The sequence below is a fragment of the Mustelus asterias genome, chromosome 13 (assembly GCF_964213995.1).
Source record: "Mustelus asterias chromosome 13, sMusAst1.hap1.1, whole genome shotgun sequence".
Lineage (NCBI taxonomy): Eukaryota > Metazoa > Chordata > Chondrichthyes > Carcharhiniformes > Triakidae > Mustelus > Mustelus asterias.
In genome coordinates, this window is record NC_135813.1 from 54,214,268 (window position 1) to 54,222,947 (window position 8,680).

The following is an 8,680-nucleotide window of genomic DNA, read 5'->3' on the forward strand; positions in this document are numbered from 1 at the left end:
ACTCTCCTGGACACACCTAACAAACTCCTCTCCATCCAAACCCCTAGCCCTAGGGATATTCCAATCTATGTTTGGGAAATTAAAATCTCCCATCACGACAACTCTGTTATTCCTACATCTCTCCAGGATCTGTTTCCCCATCTGCTCCTCAACATCTCTGTTACTATTGGGCGGCCTATAGAAAACACCCAGCAACGTTACCGACCCCTTCCTGTTCCTAACCTCCACCCACAGAGACTCCGTCGTCAATCCCTCCACGGCGTCCACCTTCTCTACAGCCGTGACACTATCCCTGATCAACAGTGCCACTCCCCCCCCCTCTCTTGCCTCCCTCCCTGTCCTTCCTGAAACATCTAAAACCCGGCACCTGAAGCACCCAGTCCTGTCCCTGAGACATCCAAGTCTCCGTAATGGCCACCACATCACAATTCGAAGCAGCAATCCACGCTCTAAGCTCATCCACTTTATTCACTACACTCCTGGCATTAAAATAGACACATCTCAGACCTTCAGCCTGAGCACTTCCCTTCTCCATCACTCGTCTAACCTCCCTCTTACCCTGTTTACATTCCTTATCTATTTGCGAGCTAACCTCCTCACTCTCAGTCCCCTCATTTCGATTCCCTCCCCCCAACCTTTCTAGTTTAAAGTCTCTCCAGTAGCCTTAGCCAACCTTCCCGCCAGGATATTGGTCCCCCTGGGATTCAAGTGCCACCCGTCTTTTTTAAACAGGTCACACCTGCCCCAAAAGAGGTCCCAATGATCCAAGTACCCAAATCCTTGTCCCTTGCTCCAGTCCCTCAGCCACGCATTCATTCTCCACCGATTCCTGTTCTCACTCTCCCGCGGCACAGGCAGCAATCCCGAGATTACTACCTTTGCATTCCTCTTTCTCAGCTGTCTACCTAACTCCCTATATTCTCTTTTCATGACCCCTTCCCTCTTCCTACCTATGTCAGCAGTACCTATATGCATCACGACCTTCGGCTCCTCTCCCTCCCCCTTCAAGATTTCTGGGACTCGACCAGAGACATCCCGGACCCCTGCACCAGGGAGGCAAACCACCATCCGAGAGTCCCGTCTTTGTCCGCAAAAACGCCTATCTGACCCCCTCACCGTAGAGTCCCCAATTAGAACTACCCTCCTTTCCTTACCCTTTTGCACTACTGGGCCAGGCTCAGCTCCAGAGACACTGCCACCGCTGCTTCCCCCAGGTGGGCTGTCCACCCCAGTAGTACTCAGACAGGAGTACTTATTATTAAGGGGCACATCCACCGGGGTGCTCACCATCAACTGAGTTTTCTCCTTCCTCACTGTTACCCAGTTACCCTCCTCCCGTGGTCCCGGTGTGACCACCTGCCGATAGCTCCTGTCAATGACCTCCTCACTATCCCTAACCCGGCGAAGGTCCTCGAGCTGCAATTCCAGTTCCCTAACATGGTCCCTTAGGAACCGCAGCTCAACACACCCAGCACAGATATGGTCCTCTGGGAGGCTAGGAGCCTCCAGGACCTCCCACATCCTACATTGGGAACAACATACTGGCCTCACACTCATAATTGCCCCTTTAAACACACAGGGAAAAAAAAAGTGAATGAAAATTTTAAACTTACCTTTCCTCCTCCTGTTTTCTCCAAAGCCCTGCTCTCACTGGGTCTTTTTTTTAGGTTAGAGGAGGAGGGAGGGTGGGATACTCTACAAGTGTAGAGTATCGGGATTCCTCTCTGTTCCAATTTATTGGGGAAAAAAAAATCTCTCTCTCCCAGACCTCCCTGCGCGACCACTTCCGGGTTTAGATATTTTTAAAGAAAAAACCCGCGAAAAAGTAAGTTAAAAATAACAGCGCTTACCCGCAGCACTCCTCTCGCGAATCTCTCCCTCTCTGCTGCACTTCCAAGACGCAGCCATCTTGCAAATAAGGGCACCGGGGTAAAACGTTTGAGTAAGCAAACTGATCGAAAGTATCTGAGGTTTTACAGGTACAACATGTGTGTCTCTGTAAATTCTATGTAAAGCAGGCAATCGTACTTTTAACCATCTTGCTAAGAAATGTACTATTGTTTTCCAGTTCTAATGAACTTGTGTAACATGTAGTTTTAACGTAAAAATGGTGCTATACCACGGCCACACGGGTTCATTGTACTCACAATGAACTTCTGAATGGACAACAACATTTGAATCGAATTGAAATAAACACTTCTAAATGTGTGAAGGCTGGTAACTGTTATATCCTTTACTATCTGGCTTTCTGGATGAGAACAGAGGGCCATGATGTGGAGATGCCGGCGTTGGACTGGGGTAAACACAGTAAGAAGTTTAACAACACCAGGTTAAAGTCCAACAGGACTTTAGAACAGAGGGGGCAGCGACACTCAGATTTCTCTCCCTTTGAATCAGGTTTATAGGGAGCACAGGACTTCCCTCTGCGTTCACCCAACAATTATAAATTCAATATCTCTTGCTCTGTTTCAGGAGGAAAAGCCTTTGGTCAGTTTAAGGGGTCACGGAGATTAGCCCAGGTCAGTTTAAAGGGGTTGGGGGGAATTAGCCTAGGTCAGTTTCAGGAGTCAGAGAGATTAACCTGGATCAGTTTCAGGGGGTTGGGGGGAATTAGCCTGGGTCAGTTTCAGGGAATTTGGGGGAATTAGCCTGGGTCAGTTTCAGGGGGTTGGGGGGAATTAGCCTGGGTCAGTTTCAGGGAATTTGGGGGAATTAGCCTGGGTCAGTTTCAGGGGATTGGGGGGAATTAGCCTGGGTCAGTTTCAGGGGGTTGGGGGGAATTAGCCTTGAGTCAGCTTCAGGAATCAGAGAGATTAGCCCCTCGGTCAGTTTTCAGAGTCAGGCAATTAGTCCGGGTCAGTTTTGGATCTCGGGGAATACCTTGGGTCAATTTCAGGGGATTACGATTTCTGCTGTCATCTCTTTCTTTTCATCCCAGAACCAATGTGATCTGGCTGCGATCAAGATAACGAATGAACTTAAAGTAATCACTTTCCTAAGCACAGTAAGGTATAAAAGGTTTATATTGCTACTGAGCCTTGTCCACCCTGAGAAGCCTGGTGAAAAATCCTACAAGGAATGGACCAAGATTGTTGAAAGTCACTTCTCACCTGAACCACTGATAATTGCTGAGAGATTCTGATTTCATCAACGAAGATGTGTGGGTTAGGTTGATTGGCCAGGTTAAAAATTGCCCCTTAGAATCCTAAGATGTGTAGGTTAGAGGGATTAGCGGGTAAATATGTGGAGGTAGGGCCTGGGTGGGATTGTGGTCGGTGCAGACTCGATGGGCCGAATGGCCTCCTTCTGCACTGTAGGATTTCTATGATTCTATGATTCTATGAAGCCAAGAAGAGGGCACAAATATATTGCAATTCATTGCAACGCGGAGAAGGTTAACGAAGAACTGCGAGCTTGGCTCGACACGCGATGACACCCTGTGAGACAAACTGATTTGTGGTCTTGGAAGTGAGGCAATTCAAAGAAGATTGCACACCGAAAGCTCTTTAACACTAAAACTTGCTGTTGAGATTGCGGTGTCCATGGAATTGGCCGTGAAAGAAGCTTCCGAAAATGGAGCTGGAGCTAAACTACACAAGATGGGAATGGGCAGTAGAGAAAATAAATGTAGAAGCTGTGGCAAGAAAGGCCACACAACTAAGGTGTGTTGGACACAACAGACTTCTCCAACCCTGAAGATGTGCAATCGCAAGAATACATCAAGATCTAAAAAAAGAGGGCTTACAAACTCTCTGACAAGGATGAAGATTTCCAAGATGACATTGGACTAGGAAATATCCAAAAACTTAAAGCAGGTGTCCTATTGATGAGAGGGTATATCCAAAGGTTTTGGCTTTGGCCTAAGTAAGATGGACAGAAGTAAAGATGGAAGTAGATATGGGAGCTGCTGTCTCACCTCTATCAGAAAACATTCCATCAGAAGCTTAAACACCTATCCATAAAACTTTAAAATGTAATCCTGAAAACCTATACCCAGGAGATGGTTCCACTGAAGGGATATATCATGCTTCAAGTAGAAGCTAATGGTGAATCAGAACATGCTAAAGGGAAATTTTCCTACACTACTTAGAAGAGCGTGGTTACACAAAATCAAGCTAAACTGGGGAGCAATTAAACAATTGGTTGACAGCAAGAACACGCTACAAAAACTTCTGGAGAAGTATTGGAAGGTGTTCAAGAATACCCGAGGATCCATGACTGGAGTGGAGGCAAAGCATAAGATCAAACCTGAAAGCAACCCTAAACGCTTCAAGATAAGAACTGTGCCTTACGCAATTAAACCAAAGATAGAATTAGAACTGGAACAGAGGGAGTGATTGAACCTGTAATGATGAGCGATTGGGCAACCCCAAATGTCTCAGTTATTAAATCAGATGGTTCTGTACATATCTGTGAGGACTTTAAGACAATGACTGCAGGGATTCTTCTGGTTGCTCTGGTTTCCTCCCACAGTCCAAAGATGTGCAGGTGGATTGGCCTTTGTAAATTGCCCTTTCGTGTCCCAAGATGTGTAGGTTAGATGGACTAGCCATGTAAGTGTATGGGGTTACGGGATAGGACGGGGTAGTGGGCCTGGGTAAGATACTCTGTCAGAGAGTTGGCACAGACTTGATGGGCCAAATAGCCTCATTCTGCACTGTAGGGATTCTATCAATACCACTAAAGTGTCCTCATACTTTATTGTGTGCTAACCAACAACGGATTTGAAAGAAGGAGTGTGAAAATGCGGACAAAGGAGTTGAAGATGTGCTCAAGCAATCTGAGGTATTGGTCCACTTTAATCCAGAGTTGAAAATTCCACTAGTCTGTGATGCATCGCCCTACAGAGTGGGTGCTGTTGTATCTCGTATTATAGCAACCTGGGGAGGAGAGACCAATGGCATTTGTGTCATGAATGTTATCAAGCATGAAATAAAATTATGCACAACTTGAGAAAGAAGTGCTCAACATAAGTTTTGGTATTAAATGATTTCACCAGTACCTGTATTGCAAACAATTTACTTTGCTGACCGACCACAGGCTATTGACGACCGTTTCTGGTCCATAGCAGGGAATTCCATCATGAGCCACAAGTTGTCTGCAAAGATGGATGTTAATATTATAAGTGCATAATTATGAAATAAAATATCAGAGGTCAGAATTGCATGCCAGTTAGAGAGTCCCAATAACATCATCTAAGGTACAAAAGCACACGAGGAATGACCCGGTAATGGGTACGGTCATGGACATGATTTTAGGAGGAACATCACTGGATAAACTCTTGAATTCAGACCTTATATAATGAGGGTACTTGAATTAACTGTCCAAAATGGAGTATTGCTCTGGGGGAATCAGGGTAATCATCCCTCCATGCTTACAAAGTCAAACCCTGGATCAACTGCACGAAGGTCATCCAGGGGTAGTATGGATGAAAGAGCTTGCACAAAGCTATTTTTGGTGGCCTGGACTTGATTCACAAATAGAAGAAAAAATGGGACAATGCCAGTCATGCTCTAGAACACAGAATACTGCCCCTCTACAACCAGTTCACCCATGGGATTGGCCAAAGCAACCTTGGCAGAGGATACATATTAACTTTGCGGGATTTATTGAAACTACATGTTTCTTGTCCAAGTGGATGCATATTAAAAGTGCTCCTTAGTCAGGATGATGAAATCCACCACAAAAAGAACCATAGAGGAGTTGGATGAGTCAGTTGCAAGATTTGGATGGCTTCAACAACTAATCAGTGATAATGGGGACACATTACAAGAATTTGTAGATTACCATAAGAACAACCATTAACAACACACAAGGACTGTCCCATATCATCTGTCCATTAATGGATTGGAGGTGAGGCTACTACAGTCACTGAAACATTCATCAAAGCATCAAGAAAGAAGGTTTGTTATAGAGGAGGGTAAACAACTTTCTCACGTCCTATCGACTCATGCCACCACACAAAATTCACCAGCATTGTTCTAGCTGAGAAAGAAACTCAGAACTAAATTTGATCAACTCACACCACCTGACATTACTACAAAGCAGAGCAACAACACCAAGCACAACTTACTCACTGTGAACAAACATCGAAACTGAAGAGTTTTAAACAAGGAAAAAGTGTTTAGCGAAAAACTACTCTACATGTGAAAAGTGGGCAACTGCAACCATTCTAGCTAAGACAGGCCTGATGTCTTAAACAGTGTAACTTGTTGATGAGAGAATATGGCAGAGACACGGATTAAATCCTTGTTTCAAAAAGTGAATTAGCAGAGACAGTATTAGAAAGGCTTATGTCAGACACCCAAGGTTGTAAAATCCCTGAACCAAGGATTATTACTGAACCAAGTGAGGAACAGGCTATGAGGATGTCAATGATCAGACTCCGGAACATCGTATCTTACCAAAACGAAATCAATGTCCACCAAAAAGATTCTCGTATTAATAGTACATATGTAAAAAATAATACTTGGTAATATAGCTGATGTTCATAATGGATAATCATTAATGTTTAAAAGTTTGTTGTCATACGACTGAAGGAAAGGGGGAGAGATGTTATAGAAACATAGAAACATAGAAAAACTACAGCACAAAACAGGCCCTACGGCCCCACAAGTTGTGCCGAACATATCCCTACCTTCTAGGCCTACCTATAACCCTCCATCCTATTAAGTCCCATGTACTCATCCAGGAGTCTCTTAAAAGACCCTATTGAGTTTGCCTCCACCACCACTGATGGCAGCCGATTCCACTCGTCCACCACCCTCTGTGTGAAAAACTTCCCCCTAACATTTCCCCAGTACTTACCCCCCAGCACCTTAAACCTGTGTCCTCTCGTAGCAGCCATTTCCACCCTGGGAAAAAGCCTCTGAGAGTCCACCCGATCTATGCCTCTCAACATCTTATATACCTCTATTAGGTCTCCTCTCATCCTACGTCTCTCCAAGGAGAAAAGACCGAGCTCCCTCAGCCTATCCTTATAAGGCATGCCACTCAATCCAGGCAACATCCTTGTAAATCTCCTCTGCACCCTTTCAATCTTTTCCACATCCTTCCTGTAATGAGGCAACCAGAACTGAGCACAGTACTCCAAGTGGGGTCTGACGAGGGCCTTATATAGCTGCATCATTATCCCTGGACTCCTAAACTCAATCCCTCGATTGATAAAGGCCAGCACACCATACGTCTTCTTAACCACCTCCTCCACCTGCGGGGCCGATTTTAGAGTCCTATGGACCTGGACCCCAAGGTCCTTCTGATCCTCTACAGCACTAAGAGTCTTTCCCTTTATATTGTACTCCTTCATCCCATTTGACCTGCCAAAATGGACCACTACGCATTTATCTGGGTTGAAATCCATCTGCCACTTCTCCGCCCAATCTTGCATCCTATCAATGTCCCTCTGTAACTTCTGACATCCCTCCAGACTATCCACAACCCCACCAACCTTCGTGTCGTCGGCAAACTTACCAACCCATCCCTCCACTTCCTCATCCAGGTCATTTATGAAAATGACAAACAGCAAGGGTCCCAGAACAGATCCCTGGGGCACACCACTGGTGACCGACCTCCATTTAGAAAAAGACCCATTTATACCCACTCTCTGCCTCCTTTGGGCAAGCCAGTTCTGGATCCACAGGGTAGCAGCCCCTTTGATCCCATGCCCTCTCAATTTTTCTAGAAGCCTTGCATGGGGGACCTTGTCGAACGTTTTGCTAAAATCCATATAAACCACATCTACCGCTTTCCCTTCGTCAATGTGTTTAGTCACATTTTCGAAGAACTCCACCAGGCTCGTAAGGCACGATCTGCCTTTGACAAAGCTATGCTGAGTATTCTTGAGCATACTAAACCTCTCTAAATACTCATAAATCTTGTCCCTCAGGATCTTCTCCATCAGCTTACCAACCACTGAGGTTAGACTCACCGGTCGGTAATTTCCTGGGCTATCCCTATTCCCCTTCTTGAAAATAGGAACCGCATTCGCAATTGTCCAATCCTCCGGCACCTCTCCCGTCTCCATCGACGACGCGAAGATCATCGCCAGAGGCAATCTTTTTAGTCCACCGCAAGCCCGCAATACATCCACCCAGGTCCTTCTCCTCTGAGAAAACCGAGGCAAAATACTCATTAAGCACCTCTGCCATTTCTACTGGTTCCGTACAGACTTTCCCGCCTTCAGCTTTTATAGGCCCTATTCCTTCACGTCTCATCCTTTTACTCTTCACATATTTATAGAACGCCTTAGGGTTTTCCTTAATCCTACCTGCCAAGGCCTTCTCGTGACCCCTTCTGGCTCTCCTAATTTCCTTCTTTGGTCCCTTCCTACAAGCCGTATACTCATCTAGATCCGTATCTTCGCCAAGCTCTCTGAACCTTTTGTACGCTTTCCTTTTCTTCTCGACTAGGTCCCGCACAGCTTTCGTGCACCACGGTTCCTTTAACCTACCAACTCCTCCCTGTCTGCTCGGAACGTTGTCCTGTAGAACTCTAGACAGACATTCCTTGAAAAACTGCCATCTCTCTTCAGTACATTTCCCCGAGAATACCTCCTTCCAATTTACTCCTCTAATTTGCAGCCTTATGTCTTCATATTCCCCCTTACTCCGAGCTTGCCTGATCCTCTCTTTTTCCAATGCAAGCATAAAGGAGATAGATATGTTTTGTAAAGCGATGCATC